Source organism: Schistocerca serialis, chromosome 1 (assembly GCF_023864345.2).
Source record: "Schistocerca serialis cubense isolate TAMUIC-IGC-003099 chromosome 1, iqSchSeri2.2, whole genome shotgun sequence".
Classification (NCBI taxonomy): domain Eukaryota; kingdom Metazoa; phylum Arthropoda; class Insecta; order Orthoptera; family Acrididae; genus Schistocerca; species Schistocerca serialis.
The window spans coordinates 467,214,727-467,240,183 of NC_064638.1; positions in this window are offsets into that span (position 1 = coordinate 467,214,727).

The following is a 25,457-nucleotide window of genomic DNA, read 5'->3' on the forward strand; positions in this document are numbered from 1 at the left end:
GATGTACCACTGGTGTGGGTATAAGTCACCATACACAGCTCGTAGAATTCATCGTCTTATAAGAGTGCAGTCATGACGATACTCTCGGATGGGACGTTTTGGAAGCTTCTCATGCAATTATAGATTGCGGTCGCTCAAAGATAATGCTAGACGATATGAGATACTGTGGACAGGAAGATGCGCGTCCAAGTGTGTAGAGACTGTGTGTATTGGATAAAGTGATCATTAGTGCAGTCATCGCTAGAAAGGTAACTGTCACGTGACATGCCATGCATCAACCCATCGATCTTGAAGTGGAATGTAAGAGAAGCATACCACTGAAATATAACATAGACATCCCAGCCTCTGTCGTCTCGTTTAAGAAAAGATTCGGTGAATTGTGGATATTTAACTGTCGCCGAGAACCGAAGATCCTTCCAAGACGCAAACGCGTAGCAAACGCTGAGCCTATAATTGCAGAACAGCTGTGCGTCATAGGAACCTCCCATGCCGAGTCAGTGGGCGAAATTAGCGCTATGACTAACTGACTCGTTTGTCACCAGATCTCACTAAGGAACAACAGAAGAAACTACTTGCCTTTCTTCAAGAGTTCTGTGAATGCTTCAATCCACAGGTGAAGAGCAAATTAGAGAAAACGTCGGTAAAGCACCGGACTAGCACTGGAGACCATCAACCAATAACCCAGAGAGCATGTCTTGTGTCAGCAGCGGAACGTCGAATAATTCGTGATGAGGTAGGGAAAACGATGAAGAATGGCATCATTCAGCCTTCGCAGAGCCCATGGTCGTCACCAGTGGTTCTCGTCAGGAAGAATGATGGCAGTTGGCACTTTTGTGTTGATTACAGGAAGCTTAATAAGATAACTAAAAAGGACGTTTACCCTATTGCACGAATTTACGATGCTGTAGATTGTCTGAAGGGAGCTAAGTTTTTCTCAACCATGTACATGTACTCGGGTTACTGGTAAATCGAAGCAGATGAGGCTGATCGTAAGAAAACTGCATTCATCACCCCTGAGGGCCTGTATGAGTTTAAGATAATGCCGTTTGGTTTGTGTAATGCACCAGCAATTTTTGAACGAATGATGGATAATCTTCTAAGGCACCTGAAATGGACGATGTGTCTTTGTTATGTACATGACATTAGTGTTCTCAGAGACATTTGATGAACACATAAAATGGTTGAGGGGCGTTCTTAAGTGTCTCCAACAAGCCGGGCTGAAACTTAATCCAAGAAAGTGTCTCTTTCGAACAAATCAAAATACTTGGGCACCTTGTGTCAAACTAAGGTGTGCGGCCAGACCCAGAAAAGGTAAGAACTACAACGGAATTTCCTACTCCTAAAAGTATTAGAGATGTGAGAAGCTTCCTCGGATTGTGTGCTTATTATCGTCGTTTTATCAAAGATTTTTGTATCCAAGCCAGGCCACACCAAGAGTTGTTAAAAGCCGATACTAAATTTGTCTGTGGTGGTGCTCAACAAGACTCTTTCGATGTGCTGCGAAAAGCTCTGACGAGAGACCCTGTACTTGGTCTGTATGATGAGAGAGTACCTACAGAACTACACACAGATGCCAGTGGGTATGGGATCGGTGCTGTTCTCATGCAAATTTCGGATGGAAAAGAGAGGGTTGAGGCCTATGCTTCTAGGACACTTACAAAAGTCGAGAGAAACTACTAAACTACAGAAAGAGAACCTCTTGCTGTGATCTGGGCGATATGTACATTTCGACAGTATGTATGTGGAAGGCCATTCACAGTTGTTACGCACCATGATTCACTTTGTTGGTTGACAGGTCTCAAGGATCCAACAGGACGACTCGCCAGGTGGGCGCTATAAGAGTATGACCTTACCATAGTGGAACACCAAGATGCCGATTGTCTCTCAAGAAACCCTGCGCAAGACCATCAAAACTTTGATGAACATAGTGACTGTCTCGCTGCATTCCAGGATCTCTCTGCTGAGCAGAAGAAGGACGCCAAGATGTCTCAAATTGTGCTTGCCTTAAATCGGTCAGAGAATGTGAAAGCACAATTTAAGGTAGTTAATGGATTCCTTGAGAGAAAAACTTTGATCCGTTTGGAAAGAGGTGGCTACCAGTGATTCCTAAACACATGCGCTTACATGTTCTACAGAAATTCCAGGCCAGAGGCCGGACGTTTAGGATTTATTAAGACATACGATAGGATCTGCAAGAGATTTTTCTGTTCAGGTTTATTTAGGAGTGTCCGTCACTATGTGTCGCACTGTCGAGAGTGCCAGAGGAGAAAGGCAGTTCCTCAGAAACCACCCGGCCGACTCATACCAATTCCAACAGCCGAAACGCCTTTCCAGCGTGTTTGGATTGACTTCCTCTGATGATTTCCAACTTCTGCTAGTGGCAATGGATGGATAATTGTTTGCACTGATTATCTTACCCGCTGTGCCATTAAAAAAGCCGCGAAACCAGCCGAAGCATTCTAAGTAGCCAAATTGATCGTAGAAGATATTGTATTAAAACACGGTGCCCCAGGGTCGTTAATTACGGAGCGAGGGAAAGTTTTTCAATCGAATCTTGTGACAGAGATAAACCGTCATTGCAACAGTACTCTTCACATAACGACTGCCTGCCATCCGCAAACTAACTGGCTTACTGAACCCCTTAATAAGACCATGGCCGACATGCTATCAATGTTCGTCAGTGTTGAGCAGAGCAACTGGGATGAGGTGCTACCTTTCGTGACGTTTGCCTACAACACCACCAAGCAAGACACCAAAAGATTTACGCCATTTCTCCTGGTGCATGGGCGTGAGGCGACGACGACGATGAACACTGTGTTTCCGTTACATCCTGATGACGTGGACGACGACTACGTCGACCATGTGTTATCAGAGCTGAGGAATCTCGACAGTTATCTCGACTCCGCACGCTGCAGGCTCAAGAAAACGATCGCCGAGGGTATGACGCGAGCCACTGTCCAGTTGTGTAGCACCCTGGTGACCTCGTCTGGATCTTCACTCCTGTTCGGAGGGTTGGTCTCTCTGAGAAGCTCCTCAGGCGCTACTTTGTACCGTATAAGGTTCTAAGACAGTTGTCGGATGTTACTTATGAAGTTGAAGGTTTCGATCCCGACACAAGACGACGAAAGATTAGAGATACGAACCACGTCCTTCGAATGAAGTCCTATAAGGATCCTATAACCCCGGGGTAAAATGGAAACTGCAGCGACAGGTAACAAGCGGAAAGGTAACGAAGAACTTAGCGGCAAGGGAAGTTCTAAGTAGATCGCCAGCAGGGCGAACATCAGTCATCGGGAGTCGGAGTACGCAGGACCGATGACTCGTTCCTGGACTAGGACGACGTAACACCGAGACGCTGTTCTCTTAACGAGCAGTATCACAGAAAAGGCAGAGTAGCACCGTGGTGTAGTGGACATGATACTGAACTGTTGCATCGAGGGTTGTCAGTTTAAAACTCGCCTGGACAGTACCTTTGTAATTTCTGTATTCAGATGGAGTACATTTTATAAGTATCCACAAATGGCAAGAATTATTGTAGTGGACTGTTCTCTACCTGTATATACATTGTGTGTGTTCCGGCCGGAGGCAGTTCGCTCGGCGCTCTTGTATGTGTAAGTGCTGAATAAATCTTCTTTAAGTGAAGTTAGTGTTCGTCATTCATCTAATTACACCGCAATCTACATCTACATCTACATCTACATCCGTACTTCGCAAGCCACCTGACGGTGTGTGGCGGAGGGTACCTTGAGTACCTCTATCGGTTCTACCTTCTATTCCAGTCTCGTATTATTCGTGGAAAGAAGGATTGTCGGTATGCCTCTGTGTGGGATCCAATCTCTCTGATTTTATCCTCATGGTCTCTTCGCGATATATACGTAGGAGGGAGCAATATACTGCTTGACTCCTCGGTGAAGGTATGTTCTCGAAACTTCAACAAAAGCCCGTACCGAGCTACTGAGCGTCTCTCCTGCAGAGTCTTCCACTGGAGTTTATCTATCATCTCCGTAACGCTTTCGCGATTACTAAATGATCCTGTAACGAAGCGCGCTACCCTCCTTTGGATCTTCTCTATCTCTTCTATCAACCCTATCTGGTACGGATCCCACACTGCTGAGCAGTATTCTCCAATGAATCTCAGCCTGGCATCTGCTCTAACGACGATCTACGTGATATTACATTGAATTTCATGTCAGTCGCATACGAGTAGCTCTAGTAGAATGGCTGTGAAGATGGAGATCAGTTTTTGCTGTAAATACACGCTGTGTAACAGTCGTGAGCGTTAGTTACCTTTAAGATAGGTAGTGGTGAGTTGATGTTAGTCACGGATACGTTTAAGTCGGCAAAAACGCCATTACTGACCCCTCACTAAGTGTTAACAAAGTCGTATAACACGGCTAAGTGAACCTGGATGTTTCTGCAACGATATTGCAGGAAGACTAGACAGGAATGTAGCCTCCATACTTGATTGTTCACAGTGGTAGTCACGAGAACGTACGGTTATAAGAAGCCGGTGCTCCGGATGGTCATAAGGAACTACCGAGAGGGAAGACCATCGTGTTCGGCGTATGACTCTGGCACATTGAACTGGATACGCAACACCAGTTTGAGAAGCATTTGGCATTATAGTAAACGAGCTGTTACAAATCGTTTACTTCAAGGACATCTTCAAGGACGGCTTCGGGCCAGACGCCCTATAGCGTTGACTCCAGTGAAACGGAAACACCCTTCTTCTCAAGGTTAGTTGGTTGTTTTGGGGGAGGATACCAGACCGGGAGGTCATCCGTCTCATAGTATTAGGGAAGGATGAGGAAGGAAGTCGGCCGTGCCCTTTGAAAGGAACCATCCCGGCATTTGTCTGGAGCGATTTAGGGAAATCAGGGAAAACCTAAATGAAGATGACAGAACGTGGAATTGAACCGTCGTCCTCCCGAATGCGAGTCCAGTGTTCTTCTGAAGGCTCACTACTCCTATCTTATTATAAGACACAGTTTCGTAATGAGTAACAACAGCTATTGTTTTTTTTTTTTGGTCATCAGTCTACTGACTGGTTTGATGCAGCCCGCCACGAATTCCTTTCCTCTGCTAACCTCTTCATCTCTGAGTAGCACTTGTAACCTACGTCCTCAATTATTTGCTTGACGTATTCCAATCTCTGTCTTCCTCTACGGTTTTTGCCCTCTACAGCTCCCTCTAGTACCATGGAAGTCATTCCCTCATGTCTTAGCAGATGTCCTATCATCCTGTCCCTTCTCCTTATCAATGTTTTCCACATATTCCTTTCCTCTCCGATTCTGCGTAGAACCTCCTCATTCCTTACCTTATCAGTCCACCTAATTTTCAACATTCGTCTATAGCACCACATCTCAAATGCTTCGATTATCTTCTGTTCCGGTTTTCCCATAGTCCATGCTTTACTACCATACAATGCTGTACTCCAGACGTACATGCTCAGAAATTTCTTCCTCATATTAAGACCGGTATTTGATATTGGTAGACTTCTCTTGGCCATAAATGCATTTTTTGCCATAGCGAGTCTGCTTTTGATGTCCTTGCTCCGTCCGTCATTGGTTATTTTACTGCCTAGGTAGCAGAATTCCTTAACTTCATTGACTTCGTGACCATTAATCCTGATGTTAAGTTTCTCGCTGTTTTCATTTCTACTACTTCTCATTACCTTCGTCTTTCTCCGATTTACTCTCAAACCATACTGTGTACTCATTAAACTGTTCATCCTTTCAGCAGATCATTTAATTCTTCTTCACTTTCATTCAGGATAGCAATGTCATCAGCGAATCGTATCATTGATATCCTTTCACCTTGAAATTTTAATTCCACTCCTGAACCTTTCTTTTATTTCCATCATTGCCTCCTCGATGTGCAGATTGAAGAGTAGGGGCGAAAGGCTACAGCCTTGTCTTACACCCTACTTAATACGAGCACTTCGTTCTTGATCGTCCACTCTTATTATTCCCTCTTGGTTGTTGTACATATTGTATATGACCCGTCTCTCCCTATAGCTTACCCCTACTTTTTTCAGAATCTCGAACAGCTTGCACCATTTTATGTTGTCGAACGCTTTTTCCAGGTCGACAAATCCTATGAAAGTGTCTTGATTTTTCTTTAGCCTTGCTTCCATTACTAGCCGTAACGTCAGAATTGCCTCTCTCGTCCCCGTTCTTTTCCTAAAGCCGAACTGATCGTCACCTAGCGCATTCTCAATTTTCGATGCATGAGCTGCTAAGCTGATGAGCGATAATTCTCGCATTTGTTAGCTCTTGCCGTCTTCGGAATTGTGTGGATGATGCTTTTCCGAAAGTCAGATGGTATGTCACCGGACTCATATATTCTACACACCAACGTGAATAGTCGTTTTGTTGCCACTTCCCCCAATGATTTTAGAAATTCTGATAGAATATCTATCCCTTCTGCCTTGTTTGACCGTAAGTCCTCCAAAGCTCTTTTAAATTCAGATTCTAATACTGGATCCCCTATCTCTTCTAAATCGACTCCTGTTCCTTCTTCTATCACATCCACCAAATCTTCAGTCTCATAGGGGCTTTCAATGTATTCTTTCCACCTATCTGCTCTGTACTCTGCATTTAACAGTGGAATTCCCGTTGCACTCTTAATGTTAGCACCGTTGCTATTAATGTCACCAAAGGTTGTTTTGACTTTCCTGTATGCTGAGTCTGTCCTTCCGACAGTCATATCTTTTTCGATGTCTTCACATTTTTCCTGCAGCCATTTCGTCTTAGCTTCCCTGCACTTCCTATTTATTTCATTCCTCAGCGACTTGTATTTCTGAATTCCTGAATTTCCCGGAACATGTTTGTACTTCCTCCTTTCATCAATCAACTGAAGTATTTCTTCTGTTACCCATGGTTGCTTCGCAGCTACCTTCTTTGTACCTATGTTTTCCATCCCAACTTCTGTGATGGCCCTTTTTAGAGATGTCCATTCCTCTTCAACTGTACTGCCTACTGCGCTATTCCTTATTGCCGTATCTATAGCGTGAGAGAACTTCAAACGTATCTCGCCATTCCTTAGTACTTCCGTATCCCACTTCTTTGCGTATTCATTCTTCCTGACTAATGTCTTGAAATTCAGCCTACTCTTCATCACTACTACACTGTGATCTGAGTCTATATCTGCTCCTGGGTACGCCTTACAATCCAGTATCTGATTTCAGAATCTCTGTATGACCATGGTGAAATCTAATTGAAATCTTCCCGTGTCTCCCGGCCTTTTCCAAGTATACCTTCTCCTTTTGTGATTCTTGAACAAGGTATTCGCTATTACTAGCTGAAACTTGTTACAGAACTCAATTAGTCTTTCTCCTCTTTCATTCCTTGTCCCAAGCCCATATTCTCCTGTAACCTTTTCTTCTACTCCTCCCCCTATAACTGCATTCCAGTTGCCCATGACTATTAAATTTTCGTCCCCCTTTACCTACGCATTACCCTTTCAATATCCTCATACAATTTCTCTATCTGTCCATCTTCAGTTTGCGACGTCGGCATGTATACCCGAACTATCGTTGTCGGTGTTGGTCTGCTGTCGATTCTGATTAGAACAACGCGGCCTCTGAACTGTTCACCGTAACACACCCTCTGCCCTATCTTCCTATTCATAACGAATCCTAGACCTGTTATACCATTTTCTGCTGCTGTTGATACTACCCGATACTCATCTGACCAGAAATCCTTGTCTTCCTTCCACTCCACTGACCCCTACTATCTCTAGATTGAGCCTTTGCGTTTCCCGTTTCAGATTTTCTAGTTTCTCTACCACGTTCAAGACTCTGACATTCCACGCCCCGACTCGTAGAACGTTATCCTTTCGTAGATTATTCAATCTTTTTCTCATGGTAACCTCCCCCTTGGCAGTCCCTTCTCGGAGATCCGAATGGGGGACTATTCCGGAATCTATCGCCGATGGAGAGAGCATCATGACACTTCTGCAATTACAAGCCACATGTCCTGTGGATACACGTTACGTGTCTTTAATGCAGTGGTTTCCATTGCCTTCTGCATCCTCATGTCGTTGATCATTGCTGATTCTTCCGCCTTTAGGGGCAATTTCCCACTCCTAGGACAAGAGAGTGCCCTGAACCTCTATCTGCTCCTCCGCCCTCTCTGACAAGGCCGTTGGCAGAATGAGGCTGACTTCCTATGCCGGAAGTCTTCGGCCGCCAATGCTGATTATTTATCAAAATTTAGGCAGTGGCGGGGATTGAACCTGGGACCGAAGACGTTTTGATTATGAATCAAAGTCGCTACACCTAGACCACGGGTGATGTACAACAGCTATAAACCATTGTAATCATCCAATCATCTGACCGTACAGCCTACACTACGTTCTGATGGGAGAATCGGTATGTTCCGCCATGCAACTGTGAGTTCACATCTTTCCTCAGGCTCTCTGTAAACGACTCCGTGGTTCGTTCAGCGACGAACAGTTTGTACAGTCCGTTCTGCCCTTTCCCCAAGACTGCTATGACTTATAACGACCTTATTAGGAAACTTCCGCTGAATGCTTCCTTCCGGAGCCGATAGTCTGTATCAAAATGTTTAAAAAAGTCCTTTAGTTACACAGAATTTCCTGTAATTTGACACGAAATCTGGTTTGATTCTGCTACGCCTTTATAAAATTGTGAGGAGTTGTATCCCAGCCGCACCTGAAAATGCGGCCAGTTCGCAGCCGGCTGATCGTGTCTCTAGGCAGGATTCACCCGCAGAATAAGAAGGGCCCCTCGAACGCGCGTTGGCAGCGACCCCCCAATTAATGGTCTGCCGGGGCCGACATTCCCGTCACGATTGGTGACGCAGGCCGACCGGCGGCGCCCCATCCCCCCGACGCAGCGTCGTCCCGCCAGCCATTAAGCCTTTGGCTGTAGCTCGCAGGATGCAGGAGCTCGCCGTCTGCTCCGCTCTCATAATCGCGCGCCCCATTGAGCGCCAGAGACGCTCATTAAAAGCGGCCGTAGCGTCGCAACGCGGCGGCGGTGGCCCGTAAACTGCGCGCGAGCGCTCATTATGCGCCGGCGCCCCGCGCCGCGACGGCCGCAGCCGCAGACGGCTCATCCGCTGCCGGCCGCCTTTCTACGGGCTTCCTGGCGCGGAAACCATCTGCACCCACTGCCGCACAGTGGCGTCTATCGCGGCAAATTGCAGTCGTCTTTCGCAATCCGATACGTCCCATTAGTTCTTACAATGTATGTGTGGTGTGTGTGTGTGTGTGTGTGTGTGTGTGTGTGTGTGTGTGTTTGTGGGTGGGTGGGTGGATGAGAGGGTGGGTGGGTGTTAGAGCTGTGAGAAGGTTATCTAGTGATGGCCAGCAGCGTTACGATCTCAGATTTGGCAAATTTCTTGTCAGCGAAGCAGTCAAACAGATAACTATCTGACAGCTTAGCTTCATTATGTTCTGGCGCTGATGTTGAGTCTTCCTGGGTTTTCAGGCAGCTGATCATGTGCGACTCTCAATAGTTCATTGACGTACGTCACCTGCATCTACAGAAGCTGACCTATCCTCTTTACCTGCCCTCTGTACCAGATATCATGCCACGTGGTCTAGCTGGTCATGCATCACATGATATCCTTAACAATCTGTCTCAATTGTTCCTGATCGGCATCTCTGAGAACCTGGCTCAATAGGCGACAGTGCTCCATCGTCAGTACTCCACCTTTCAGAGTTGAAAGACGGTGACACGAACCTCTACATCTACGTCTACATATACTCCGCTTGTCACCAATCGGTGTGTGGCGGAGGGCACAATTCGCGCCAAAGTCATATTTGCCCCACTCTGTTCCACTCGCGGATCGCGCGAGGGAAAAACGACTGTCTGAAAGCCTCAGTACGAGCTCTCATTTCCCTTGTCTTTGACTGGTGATCATTGCGCCATTTGAAAGTCGGTCGTAATAATATATGCTCTATATCCTCGGTGAAGATCGGATTTCGGAATTAACAAACCAGCCCCTTCAGTTTATCGCGCCATCTATCTGCAAGTGTGTTCCACTGTAAGACGTCGTGGTCTCCTGACCTCCATTTCTTACGTATTCCGCCCTCACAATCATATTCCGCACATCAAGACGCTTCATTCGAACCGAAACTCGATAAGATAAAGTCAATGTTGTATCAGTTCATGTAAACGATATGCAAATAACAAGTAAGCGCACCGGGGTTGAAATACTCGGGGCTGGCGTACACACATACATTCCAGACACGGCGGTCACAGGAGCTTTTAGTTCGGGAGACGCAAACCGCAAAACGGGACGCCAGTCCCTTCAGAGCACGAGTCAACGCCAAACGCCGAGGTGACCGCCTATGCAGCGGTGCCTGAGTGAAAGGGGGAACGCCCCAGTGTTCGGCTTAAAAGAAAATTCCGCTACGTTGTGTGGGAGCGGCCAGCCTACGCATTCTTTACACATAGCACGCAGTTTCAGAGATTTTCACAGGGAGACAGCAAACGCCAATGCTACGGATTTCCGGATTGGTCACCTTGCGAAACGTCATTCTCCCGTTTTAGAAGAGCAATCCTGATTGGCAGACGATATTTCTGACGTCTCGGGCTGAAGGAGTAATGGAAGAGACCGAAAGATACACCCCTTCACGTCTGGTGTGGAGAGGCGCCTTTCCGGTGTGACTCTTGGAGCGAGGAACAAGTCTCTCCGCAGTACATCACTGGGAGAGCACCTCTGTCGAGAGCGAATCGAAGTGCGGCTCTACATTGAGTCCTTGCGAGTAAGCGTTGTTCACTGTGTTGGCCGACACACTTATTGTGAGGTGTGAACGGACAGATTTATAGTTAAACGCCTGCGAGCGAATTTGTCAGTGGCATCGCGGTGGACTGGTTATCTGACCGGTGTATCACGCCAATAGTTAGACTAGGGGCGAATAGGAGTCCTTGACTTATCAAGGCGTAGGGAGAGTTTGATTGGGAAATGTCAATCCGGATAGAACGAGAGTTAGCTTATTTGTCAGTAGCGAGCGGCGCAGACAGCAGTCATTGCAGCTTACGGTATTGTGCGCTACCGCTATTGCGAGCCCCACATTTCCTCCACAACAGTACACTTCACTGCATTTCACACGCGACAGCCTCCACCGTACCTAGCAACATTCTAAAGGATATTTATTCAAGCTGATTAGGCGTGGCTCTCAGCCATTCTGCCAAGTCAATAACAATATTGACCTTTGTATAGAAATTTGATTAGCAAATCCTATCCTTGAGAGGTAACTTCACATTCCAAAAAGAACAAGGATATAACTTGTTTCATTCAGCACTTACAGTGCCATTGTGATTTCTCAGAAATTTTGCAAAAAGAATAATACATTTTGTTACTTTCATTTTTTTCTTACACTAACTAGCACTACTCCAGTACCCAAGTATCCGACTAGTTATGTAAGAAATTTTGTGAATTGTTTGTCATTTCCTTACAGCAGACGACTCCAGAAGATATTTATTGCTGAACGTTTTTCAGGCATTTCTCTTTAGAACGTTAGGAGCGTCTGTCTGATCTCTGTAGTAGTGTGGGGGTGGAAATTGCATCTTGCTGGAGCCACAGGGTAAAGGGTACATCTAAGATTAATCCGTTGCGCAGAATAACCGAAAAGCAGATGAACCCCACGCTGACACCACTTCAAACTTGCTATGGGATTTGTAACTCTCTCGCGATGGCTATATGTACCAGTCACGAATCTTTCCACTCTTCTTTGGCCCTTTCAATCTCTCGAATGAGACCCAACTTGTAAGGGTGCCATACAGATGAACAATACTCCACGACTGGACGAACTAACGAATTGTAAGCTATTTCCTTTGTTGAAGGACAGCATCGCTTCAGGATTCTACCAATAAACCGCAATCTAGAGTTCGCCTTACCCGTTACTTGTGTAATCTGATCATTCCATTTGACATCATTTCGAATAGTCACTACCAGATACTTGACGGACGTTACAGCTTCCAAACACTGGCCATTTATTTTGTACTCGTACATTAATGGGGATTTTCGCCTTGTTATATGCAGTAGGCTACACTTACTAATATTGAGAGGAAACTGCCAGTCATTACACCACTCGTTTATTTTCTGCAAATCCTCATTGATTTGTTCACAACTTTCATGTGATACTGCCTTCCTGTAAACTACAGCATCATCGGGAAACAGTCTCAAGCCGCTGAGAATACCATCATCCAGATCATTTATGTAAATCGTAAGAAGCAGAGGACCTATTACGCAGCCCTGGGACGCACCTGAAGTTACGCTTATTTCTGTTGAAGTCACCCAGTTCGGGACGACATACTGCGCCCTCATGAGAATCTGTCTCAATTTTTCTCAGTTTTCTGCATCGCAGAGCAGTTGGCGCAACAACTGGTTGGTTGGTTGGTTCGGGGAAGGAGACCAGACAGCGAGGTCATCGGTCTCATCGGATTAGGGAAGGACGGGGAAGGAAGTCGGCCGTGCCCTTTGAAAGGAACCATCCCGGCGTTTGCCTGGAGCGATTGAGGAAAATCACGGAAAACCTAAATCAGGATGGCCGGACGCGGGATTGAACCGTCGTCCTCCCGAATGCGAGTCCAGTGTCTAACCACTGCGCCACCTCGTTCGGTTCACCAACTGGCGGTGCTGCGTCATCATGATCACGACTCCATCTATCAAGGTCGAAAGTTGATGTCAGATCACACAATACTCTTGGCAGTCTGTCTCTATTATTCCCAGTGTTCTACTTCTTGGAGTATCTGGTGGAAGAGGCGGCAAGTCTCCATCATCATCATCAACATAATCACCATCATCATCATCATCAGTATTCTGTCTTCCACAGTTAAATGTTGGGGAGGCAGCACAGTCTTGTCTCCATTGCTCCCGGTCTTCTGCGTCTCAGAGTACCGTCATTACAGTCATCCTAATCAATACTCCGTCTTTCATAGAAATGCCGGCTTCACTGGAAACGAATACTGGACAACCTGTTCTACAGGGTGAGGCAGTGAAACAGCACGGTGTTGAAAAATCACCAATAATATATTTACAAAAAGAGTATAATTATTTCAACATGAATCTGAAGTACATAGTGGAAATTAATGTTTTACCTTAAAAACAATCAGTTTTGAATATGGTGTTGGTAAGTAGGCGTCCTTGGCTTTGCACACATTATCGCAGTCTAAGATGAAATCCGACCATGACGTTCTGCAGCATCTGCAACGGAACGTTATTAAATTCCCGCCGGATTTGTTCCTTCAGATCTTCTATTGTTCTTGGTGGATTTTCCTCGAAGACATTGCATATAAGATAGCCCCAAAGAAACAAGTCTGGGGCGGTCCAAGGGATATAAGCATTCTTGCTGAATAACCGTCTTAGAAATGCGACTTTAAGCAAATCCATTGAGACATTAGAGGTATGGCTTGTTGCGCCATGCTGCTGAAAGAGTGTTTCTTCATCTGGATCATACTGATAGCTTTCAGGAGGACCAAAAGTAGCCAACACGTCTGCATAACTTCAGAGTTCACCGTTCCTGTGTTGCGATGTTCATCTTTTTTTTTTTTAAAAAAAAAAAAAAAGGTCCCCACGATTCCATGAGAAGATACTGCACGCCAAATTGTCACTTTTTCAGAATGGGGTTATTTTTCATGAAGATCACGTGGGTTATTTGTGAACCAATAGCGGAAGTTCTGCTTGTGACGTAGTCCCTAAGGTTAAATTGGGCTTCATCATTCGTCCATAAGTTATTCATTCTTTCTCCATTCCTTCCGATAGTATTAAGCATCGTTTGTTAAACGCGTATGCGATGATCGTAATCATTAGGTTTTAGGGCTTGCAATATCTGTGTTTTGAATGGATGAAAGTGTATGTCATTCTTCAAAATCCGTCCCACTGATCGATTGCTGAGATCAAGTTCAGCGAGGTGCCGCCTTGCTGATTTTCGCGGACTTCACGCACACGATCAATGTTCTCTGGGGTCCGAATTGGTTTTTCACTACCACCTATTTTCTTCGTCGTGCTTGTAGTGGCTTCAGAGTTTTTCATCCGCAGGAGGATAGCTTTCCTTGATGGGACGGGAGCCCGTGGCGGTACACGGAAAGCGCGTTTGGAACCAACCACACTATTCGTGTTTTTATAATATGCTGTTACAGCAAACGCACGTTGCGCGCTTGACCAACGCCCCACGGCTACGTATGCTTCCTACTGTCTATACGCTCAATGTCGTTTCCCCCACTCCCATAACCTCCCACCCCGCCTTTCAGCATGAGTCGAAATCGTGTCGTTTCGCTGGCTCACCCTGTATATCCTGATATCGTGAAGTATTTATTTGTGGTTTCGATTGAAAAAACAGTCTGGGTTGCAAATTGCTTTAATTTTAATTACGTATTTCGTTCTTTCAGTGCATCTTGAGATTCTGCAGAAATAACTGGATATGAAATCCACTCGTCTTAGTCACAAGGAATGAGAGGTGGACCTTAACCACACTAGCAGACATAGTCACATCAGCACAACATAGGACCATGCCTATAAAAGTATAAACGTGGTGCCGGTATCAGCCGTGCGCTGCATAAATTTATAATCAAGTTTGTGTGAGATCTATTGTGCAAAGCACAGCTGATAACGCGAGACTATGATATTTTCAGCCATTTCCTGTATGTCCTAAACTAAAGTAAACTCTAAACTCCGTCCGAACAGCCCAGAGAGGCCTAATTTTACCGACCTCCAGTCGTGTCATCCTCAGCGTACAAGCATCACCGGATGCGGATATGGAGGGGAATGTAGTCAGCACTCCTCTCTCCCGACAGTATGCCAGTTTAGGAGACCGGTGCCGCTGCTTCTTAATCAAGTAGATACTCAGTTTTCCTCAAAAGGACAGAGTGCACCCCGCTTGCCCACAGCCCCCGACGGACCGGATGGTCATGCATTCAAGTGCTGGCCCAGCCCGACAGTGCTTAACTTCCGTGATTTGATGAGAACCTCTGTTACCACTGCGGCAAGGCCGTTGGTGTATGTCCAAATCTCCAAAATATCAATTCTGATGAGGTCCCCTGCAGCTTGAGAACAATAAAGGAAGACTGGGAACACCAAAAATTTCAGCACTCTTAGCTTAGGGCTCACATGTTGCCAAGGTTGTTTCGACTACCCTGCCAAAATGTGCCTGATAAACACTTATACCTCCTCCATACAGTTCCGGTATCCAGACATGCGATTCGCATATTGCCAGAGCCCTGCCGAAAGACATCGCCGGTTTGCTTCGGCCGAAGAGGTGCTCGCTCGGTTTCTGTAGGCAATCTCAAATATTTTTTCCATGTATGCATTGTCCGTCATGTCTCACAGGGAGATAAAAGCGTTAACTGTAATGGCGATTACCTTTTAAATACAATGCGCAGCGAAATTAAAGACTCACTGCTTCTAAACCATGTAATCCTTTCCTACTGCGACACAGAAGTTCTAAATTTTTCTTAAAGGTACCTACAGCATTTATTGGTCACGCGGTGTGTAGCTTAACCGTTGTCTGCTTCTATCTATCTGAGTGAATCTTCCTAAACTGTCTACCAAAACTTCTCAAACTTGGTTAACCCACTAACTAATTTATACTTAAACTCGCACACCGTGCAAAAGGAACTATACTGAATTACTCAAAGACTTAATATGAATACCTCAACACCGTCTACAAACCGAAGCTAAATGTTTCTACAAAAATACGGTGCTACACAGAATGTTGCTCGACTTGTGAAATAAATGCGCAACTGGTCACTAGCTGTTTTTTCTCTTACATCAAGTCTTGACAATTCTTTCAGATTTCTCGAAAGCAGTGTACAGCATATAGCAGCAAAGCAACATTGAAAACTACGACTGAAATTTCTTTGCCACAATGAGCAATGTGGATAATACACTGAATGAAGGGTGCGAATTTTAAGTAGTGAGAAATGACTTCTGAAGAATTTCAAATCAAACTCTATATTGAAAAGTAATGCTTTGAAAATCAGCTGAATGTTAACAATAGAATTCACACGACGTGACTGTAAGAAATAATCTCAAGCAAGGGCACTCTCATTATCCCATCAGAGCAATCCATATACAAGGGAGTGTCAAAACGTAACTAGAACTAATTTCTGGCGTTTTAATACATCCTCACTTTGGATTGGTATAGGCAGTGCCGGAGAGGTCGGTCCCGTAGAGACATAATACCATACGAGTCAGTCGCTTGGCTAGCACGAAGTAGGGCAACTGTACAGTCCTGTTCACTGTACCCAATACGGATCTCAAGTTGCAACAGTTCGCATCAATTAGATGTGAGCTCTTGACAAAACTCCATCACAAACACTGAAAATGCAGCAAGCCTACAAAGAGCGTGCCATGGAGAAAATACAAGTTTCTGAATGGCATAAACTACTCCTGGTAGGTGAAAATGACCTTGCGGATGCTGCACGCACCGGGAGCTCTCAACCTCTAAGACTGAAACCTATGTCTACAAAATTGCTGTCATGTTGCGGGAAGTTAGTCGTTTATCGATAACAGAGACTCCTGAGGTTATGAATGTATCCTACGGATCAGTTCAAGACATTGTACTAAATGTACGATGGTATAGAAAAGCGGAAGCAAAGTGGATTCCTCATGTGATGAGTGACGAACAGAAGACTCACCGTGTCAACAGTGAGAATCAGATAGTTTTCAATAAAGTCATCACTTGCGAGAAATCCTTGTTTTATCATTACGACCCAGAGGCAAAACAGAACAGTACCCAATCGAAACATCTTTCAAGTCCAAGACTCAAAAGGGTCCAAGTTCAACCAATAGCAGAAAAAGTCGTGCATTTTACTTCTTTGATAAGTAAGGCGCTGTGTATGAGAAACGTACTATTCCCGCAGATTTATATGTGGCGTATTCAAGAAGCCATTAAGGAGCAGAACTGCAACAAAGAAACCACATCTTGCTCAAATGGGATGGATTCTTCATCAAGGTAATGCACCGGCTGATCGCGCCATCAAGACTCAAGAAAAGATCACTGAATTAGGTATTGAGGTTATGCCGCATCCACCATAATCAGCGGAAACAACGCACTGTGACTTCCACCCATTTTCTGCATTGGAGAAAAAGGGCTTCGGGTTCGTTGTTTTCAGGGTGACGGAGAGCTAAACACTCAGCTCTCGGGTGTACTCACATACTACCGAAAAGGGGCTTTAGGGAATGTTTTGAACATTGGAGTGACAAGAATCGTTGTATTGTGTCTGAAAAGGATTACTTTGGGGGTCCGTATTGAACTTTGTGTGGGCATGACAAAGGAGTTTCCAGTAAAAGTTGGGTTAGATCAATGGTCTGCGCTTAGTCCCTACCTCTTTGACCTGATTATGGATGTGCATGTGAAAGATGTGAAGAAGGAAGAACCGTGGAATACGATGTTTGCGGATGATGTGGTTCTTTGTAAGCACAGCATCGACAGACTGGAGGAAAAGCTGGAGGATTGGAGGAAAGTACTAGGAGAAAGAGGGATGAAAATTAGCAGGACAAAGTCAGAATATTTAGCACTGCAAATTTAAATACCTGAGATCGCACATACAGAGGGATGGAGGACTGGAAAGCGAGATACAACACCGAATAAATTGTGGTTGGAACAACTGGAGGAAAATGAGTGGAGTGTTGTGTGACAAGAAGGTGAGCATTGGGTTGAAAGGGAAAGTGTTCAAGTCGGTGGTAAGGCCAGCTATGATATACGGGCAGAGACATGGCCAATCACAGTAGCCCAGGAAAGGAAGATGGAAGTGGCGGAAATGTGGATGCTGAGGTGAATGTGTGGGGTAACAAGGAAGGACAGAATTAGAAATGAATTTGTTAGAGGAGCCGTGAAAGTGGGACCCATGGGGAAAAAGATACAAGAGAGCAGACTAAAGTGGTACGGACACTTACGGAAAAAAGGGGAAGAGTATATCGGAAACAGAGTTGAAGATATAAAGATTGAAGGAGCGAGAAGGAGAGGAAGACCGAAGAGGAGGTGGAAGGATGAGATATCCGGGGACCTAAGAGAGAAAGGATGGAAGAAGGAAGAGGCAATGGATAGAGAACTCTGGAGGAGAAGGATCCAGAAGAGCAACGCCAACCCTACGTGACATGGGACAAGGCGACGATAAAGAAAGAAAGAGAAAGATTGAACCTTGTACAAAGGTGAGCAATATTTTCCGCTAAATAAATATGGTTGTTTTTTGATACCTCCTCGTCACAGTTCTTCTATCTGAGCTGCTTTACTACAATGTCAACAACACAAAACAACGCTACTCGCCTGCGTACTTACCTCAATCTTTCAACATTCCAGAAAAACTATCATCGCCGTAGCATCTCTCTCCATAATTGCACCGAGCGAGGTGGCGCAGTGGTTAGCACACTGGACTCGCATTCGGGAGGACGACGGTTCAATCCCGCGTCCGGCCATCCTGATTTAGGTTTTCCGTGATTTTCCTAAATCGATCCAAGCAATGCTGGGATGGTACCTTTGAAAGGGCACGGCCGACTTCCTTCCCCATCCTTCCCTCATCCGATGAGACCGATGACCTCGCTCTTTGGTCTCTTCCCTCCAAACAAACAACAACATAATTGCATCAAAAATATTCTTACTCCAATTCCATCAGTCTCATATCACAGTTACAGACTAAATTTCCTGACCTTTCTTCAAAATACCTCTGCTACCCAATACTGCTCAACTCAGAATGCATGTAGCTTTGCTCAACAGTCAAAGACAGCTACATGGTTTTGCTCTGTGTGACCCACACATTGGTATTTACGTAATAAACAGAATTTACAGACTGAACAACATTAGTATGTATACCTCACAAGTGTAGTAGGTAAAGTAAACGCCAGGCTGTGATTTGTAGAAACAATCTTAATGAACGTATTTCATCCGCGAAAGAAGTAGCTTAGAATATATTTGTCGAACCAATTCTAGAGCAATACTTATCATTCCGGGATCCTTTATTAAGTTGGACTCAGAAAAGAGATGGGAAAGATCCAACGAAGAGCGCCATGTTTTCATTAAGGGATAGGTTATTCTGCGCCGGAGCGTTATGGATATTCTCGACATATTCCAGCGGCAGGAGCTACTAGAAAGGCGTTGTGCAAAACGCGGACGCTTAGTAGTGCAATTCAGAGGGGGGCAAGGTCGGAGAAAGGTCGGATAACATATTAATTCCTCCCAAATGTGTCTCGCGAAATGCCGCAACGAAAAATTCCAGTAATTAAATCTACGAGTAATATGGAGATTTACCGACTATCATTCTTGCCACGTGACATTGACAAATGGAAAAGGGAACAGGGGGATCAGATACCCACACCAGAAGTACTCTTTGCCAAACACCGTCAGGTGGCTTGCAAGACACAGATGTGGATGGAAACGTATATATCATCAGCTGACAACTGGCTGTCACAACTGTAGATCAAGCAACTAGATAACGTCAAGGAATATTGCTGTTTAGATTTGATGGTTCTTACTTCAACTTTCAGATGAAGCAACTGGAAAGTATACCAACCAAATTATCATCTTTGATATGTAGCGAATCGTTTAATATGTAACGTGCTGAAGTATTTCCTGATAAGGATGGAATACCGGGTCAAACTGCAATGAATGAAGTAGGATAATGCTGCACAATGAAGTTGACGTAAACCATGTTGCACATTAAGTAGTTGAATAACAATCCGTATTTAAATTTTTTTACATTAATCTCAGTAAATTACAGTTGTTATTTCATTTACACTACTGTTATACGTTATTCCTTTTTATTTTTCACTAGTACACAGTTTTGGCTGCGTAGCCATTTCAAGCATCTGGTATAAGCAGTCGGATGCAGTATTTTAACCTGATTTACACCTTTTGTTTCCTCCACAGTTAAGCATTCTGCATAATATCAGGCTGTACAACATAAAGCTTTCAAACCAGGTGAAATAATTTAACTGCTATACATGTTTATTATAAAAGTCTATTTTCTCTTCACAAGAGTTACTTCTTTACGCGTCTGACGATTAGGCCCTACAGTTTTACATGGTTTCAACAAGCAGTGTGTCGTCGATGATCATTTCCACTGGGAACTCCGACACTAACTCAAGTTTTTATGTTATCTCTCGTTTATCTCTGTCTCGTGCTAACATGTTCATCTTTACATAACCCTACAACTTAGTAATGATGATTAATATTTTTATGGTGTTACACCGCGTCATTGTATAAAATACTTTCATTATAAACTCTAAATCTAACGTTTCGGCCATACTCTAAACGGCTTCGTCAGGGCAAGACTGGATTTCGTGGAGGTAAGGTGGCTCTGTTTAATGAAGACGGTAGTTATCTGTATGTCATTGGCCCTTGAATGGTGATGATGAACTGGTCTTGTTGTCCCCCCATGTAGGCATGTCCGCAATCACAACGCGGTTCATATCCTCATGCAACGTTTAGCTTGTTGACTACACCCTCGGTGAAACGTATCATATTGTAGATCGTGTCACTACTGTGGAAAATTGTTAAAAATCCTCGTCGGCGGAGGACGTTTTCCAGCCGTTCACTGATGCCCTTCACATTCATTGAGTGCGCCAGACGAAGCTTTTCCTCCTGGAACTCTTCTTTTGTTTTATTTCGGGTGGCCTTCTTTTAATGTAGTTTTCCTAAAAGTGGGTGCGGAACATGTGGCGTAGCTTCGTAAGTCCTTCTTTTATATTGTTAAGAGTCACTTTTCCGGTAGACACGGTCAGTCAGCGTGTGAAGAAATGAATACTTCTGAGCTGTACGATGGCGATTTTCTGCGTGCAGGTAGTGATTTGCGTCGATTGGCTTCCTATACACTTTGAGTCCCAGTTTACCATATTCATTTCTAGATACCCCCACGTCCAAAATTGGTAACTCACTGAAATAAAACAAGAGAAGAGAGCGAGAACGAGACGATTCCGCATTTGCACTTACCATTTTTAAGGGCGTCAGTAAACGGTTAGGCAATATCTTCCAAAGAAGAAGTTTGAAACAGATTTTCCGCGGCAGCCACAGGATCCAAAACATTCCACCAAGCATGTAGTCAACAAAGTGAACACCGTAGGAGTATAAGAAATAAGTTGTAAGTGCTGAGTTGTCTACATCGGGAAGACCAGGAAGACGAGTTAGCGCACGAATAGCAGAACATGAAAGGTGTATTCGATTAGCACAGCATAACAAATCAGCCCTGAGAAAGGCCGTTTGCATACGACCGTACGTTGGTTGTAGTGTTTATAATGAAAATATTTTATACAATGACGCGGTACAGTACACATTAAGACTTTAATCATCACGACACAGGCCGCGGAAATCTATGTTGTTACACCTAGTATTGTGTTTTAAGTATTTTAATCGTCATCTATATCTGTTGTTTTAGCATTTTTCTGTCATCATCAGCGCCTCCCTTTTCATCTAACCGGTCTTCACATGGGTAAAAATAACAACTTCATGTAAACGGATATTTGAAAATTTTCCAAAGTTTGTGTCAATACAGACATCGTTCCGTGGAGCAGGAGTCATTTCTATTGAAGGTGAACGTCTTCAAACAACAGTAGATTCGATACCGAGTGGAAAACGACCAATTAATATAAGATAGTTGAAAAATACTATAAGGTTTGTGATTATGAAGGGTTTGACAACCGTTGTTATAAACCTGTACATAACGTAATAAGGAGGTTCCACGGGCAGCTAATGAGTTTTGTTGTTATTATAATCTGTAGTCGGAGTTTATGCACCTCTTCACGCTAATCTATCCTGTACCATCCTATTCATCTCTGCATAACTGCTGCGGCCTACGTTCATAGGAATCCGCTTTCAGCCCTGGTCTACCTCTACCGCACATAATCCTCACCCCCCCCCCCCTCCCCGACAGCCACCCTCCCACATTACAAAATTGATGAATCGTTGATGCGTCGAGATGTACCTTAGCAAGCAACTCTTTTTCTCAGTCAATCTGCGAAAAAGGTTTATCTTTTTCCAGTTAGATTCAGCAGGTCCTCATTATCCGATCCACCTATCCAATCTTCATCTTATATCTATAGAATAGCATCATATTTCCAAAATTTCTATTCACTTGTCCGCGCTGTTATTTCAGGTCAGTACAAGGCCACAGTTACGACGAATACCTTCACAAAAAGCCGTTCCAAAATTTAAACTTAAAAAATTGGATCTGAGCACTACGGGACTTAACATCTAAGGTCATCAGTTCCCTAGAAATTACAACTACTTAGACCTAACTAACCTTAGGACATCGCAGACATCCATGCCCGAGTCCGGCATTTAATTTTAAATTTATGTATATTCCACATTAATTTCTCTTTTCATCAGTTCTTCTCCAAATGTTGCTGTTCAGCATTTTAGATCCTCTCTACTTCGGTCATTGTCACTTACAATACTGACCGAATACCGAACCTCAATTGCTAATATTATTATGTTTTCCTACAGATTGTGTGGCAACGAATCAAGGTGAAATTTATCCGAATGTAGACAATTATTAGTATTGTAAAAGGAAGTTTGGTGACCGACTTTGTATACGAACAACTTAGTCAAGCAATAAGTGACAAATCCGCATAGTTAACAAGCTTTTCCCTACATTCCACCCACGTCAAGCAGGTGTATGTTAACGATCTTATGAACGAGAACTCCTCGGCCATATTCTCATGTGGACTGTCATGTGGTTGCTGCTGCCGTACTTTTATAGCAGCAAGCGTTTGGGAAGTCAGTGATGGCCAGTACCGCACCATATATGGTAATGATTTCGTTGGACGGTCGCCGAGCCTTGTTCAGCCTTCCGATAACTGGGTCCTTCTTTGATGAGGATGTTATCAGATTTTTTTCTGCATCGCGTCCTTTAATACGCTATCTCAAGTATAATTTCTCCGTTTAATGTCAGAAGTCTGGTCGAGTGACATTCGATGCCATATTTGGAGGGTATGTTCTGCTATCGCAGAGTTCTCAGCATCTGCAGGTGGATACACTTATCGTCTTTTACACGCCGTAGTTCAGTAGTGTACCGAGTCTATCCCACAAGGATCTGGTCACCTATAAGGCATTTTTTTATATCCCGGGCGCACTGAAGCCACTGAGCTGTTAGCTGGAGGCCTGAATCCTTTTTGTTTTCCATCTTTAAGATCCCGTGGTCTAAGTGAAGCCTCTTTGACTGGCAATGAAGACGTCTTGGGTTCCGTAATCGAACCCAGCCAGTGCGTAAATTTTAGATAACAATCATCAGCAATGGCGGCCGAAGACTCCCTACGTAAGAAATAACCTTCGTTATGCCAGCAGCCTTGTCAAGAGAGAGGAGGATCAGACAGAGGTTCAGGGCACTCTCTTGCCCTTTGTGTGGAAACTGTCTAACAGACGGAAGAATCAACAACGACCAAGGGCAAGAAGATGGAGAAGGCAGCCGAAATCAGTGGATTAAATACATAAAATGTCTATCCAAGGAAGTGCGGCAAGTAATTGAAAAAGTGTCAAGATTTTTCCTTTGGCAAAGATTCCAGATTAGAGAACGTTTTAGAGAAGCTAAAAATATGAAAAAGGAGAGAGTAAGACTCAATCTTGATATATTGGGGGTCAGTGTTGTCAGATGGAGATCGGACAAGGATTTCTGGTAGTATAGGGAAATATCAGCGACAGCTGAATCTGATATGACGAGAGTAGGATTATTTATGAAGAGGAGGGTAGGACAGAGAGTGAGTTACTGTCGATAGTTCCGAGACAGAGTTGTCCTCATCAGATTCGACATCAAACCAATGCTGACAACGATAATTCAGGTACACATGCGAACATTACAGGCAACAAATGAAGAGATAGAGAAATTATATGAGGATACTGAACGGGTAATTCAATAAGTAAAGGGACATGAACGTCGAATAATAACAGTGGACTGGAACGCTGTTGAAGGAGACGGGACAGGAGAAAGTATTGCGGCAGGATATGGGCTTGGTAGTAGGATTGAGAGAAGATAGACTAATTGAGTACTCAGTAAATGTCAGCTAATAACAGTGTTCAAGAACTGTAAAAGCAGGATATGTTCTTGAAAAAGTTTGGGAGACACAGGAACGTTCCAAGTGGATTACCTCATGGTAAGACAGCGATTCCGAAATTAGATATTGCATAGCAAGGCGTACGCAGTTATAGATACACAGACAAAACTCAATTTAGCAGTGATGAATAGACTGAAGTTCAAGAAAGTCCTCCTGAAGTATCGGTGTGGAAGTATTGAGGAATGACTAGAAGCATTTGTAGTTCACTAAGTACCTGGATACAGTGATAAGGAATATGAGATTGACAGTTCAGCTGAAGAGAAGTGGACATCTCTAAAAAATCAGTCACAGATGTTGGACAATCAGACATAAGTAGAAGGAAAATCAGAACAGAAGAGAATCGAAGCGTTGAGATGAGATGCTGCAGAAGGATGCTGAAAATTAGTTGGACTGATCAGGAACGGGTAGGCTCTTTTCTTCACACAGGAAATACTGACAAGTTAAGTGACATGATGACTGGATATATGTTAAGCCATCAGCGAATAACATCCATAGTACTATAGACAACTGCAGATAGCAAAACTGTAGGGGACTACAGAGATTGGAATACATCCAACAAATAGACCAGTACGTAGTCTGTAAGTGCAAGTCTGATAAGAAGATGTTAGGACAGAAAAGCAATTCTCTCTGAAGACTGACGACCTCAAGCACCGAACAGAAGAGTCTGAGGCACTGAAAACTAGGCGAAAGTATCAAGCCACTTACCGAAAGAAGTATCTAAGGAAAACATTTCGCAAACTGTTCCACCTAACATCCTAGAGCATACCGCCCCTAAGGTGTCGCGAAGAAGCATCGCTGCTATATAATGACGGCAGAAGCAAAAATACAACTGTCACCACTTGACAGTAGCCGAGCAGCAATCGTCCGAAAGCTTGTGGAAGTTTAACTATTTGATACGGCTGGAAGTTCAAAGAAAATTTAGTAATCTGTATGGCCACGAAAGATGACGGACGGGGAGCAAGGAGGAAATAAAAAGTTAACTGGCACATCAACGATGGAATTTCTGCCCTAAAGAAGTCTACTAGTGTCAAATATGAACATTAATTTGAATAAGTAATTTATGAGAATTTACCTCTCGGGCACAGCATTGCATCGTAGCGAAACATGTATTGTCGAAAAACCAGAAAAGTGTTTGAGCTATGGAGTCATAGAGGGATGGTGAAAATTAAATGCACTGATTAGATAGGAAATGGGCTCCTCTGTGGAGAATATACGAAACGAAGAACAAGGAGGAAATACTAACATGACCAAAGCGATGATAGTGTTAAGACATGAAGGAATAGGTACCATGGTATTTCATATGTATTACGAAGCCGGTTATCTACCTGTTACTGCAAGTGAGTTGTCTACAGACAGTAGCATTAGTCAGAACACACATTTCTACAACTACGTCTTGTTTATAACACTTAGTCACCCGTTTTACGCAGCGGACCGTTAAAA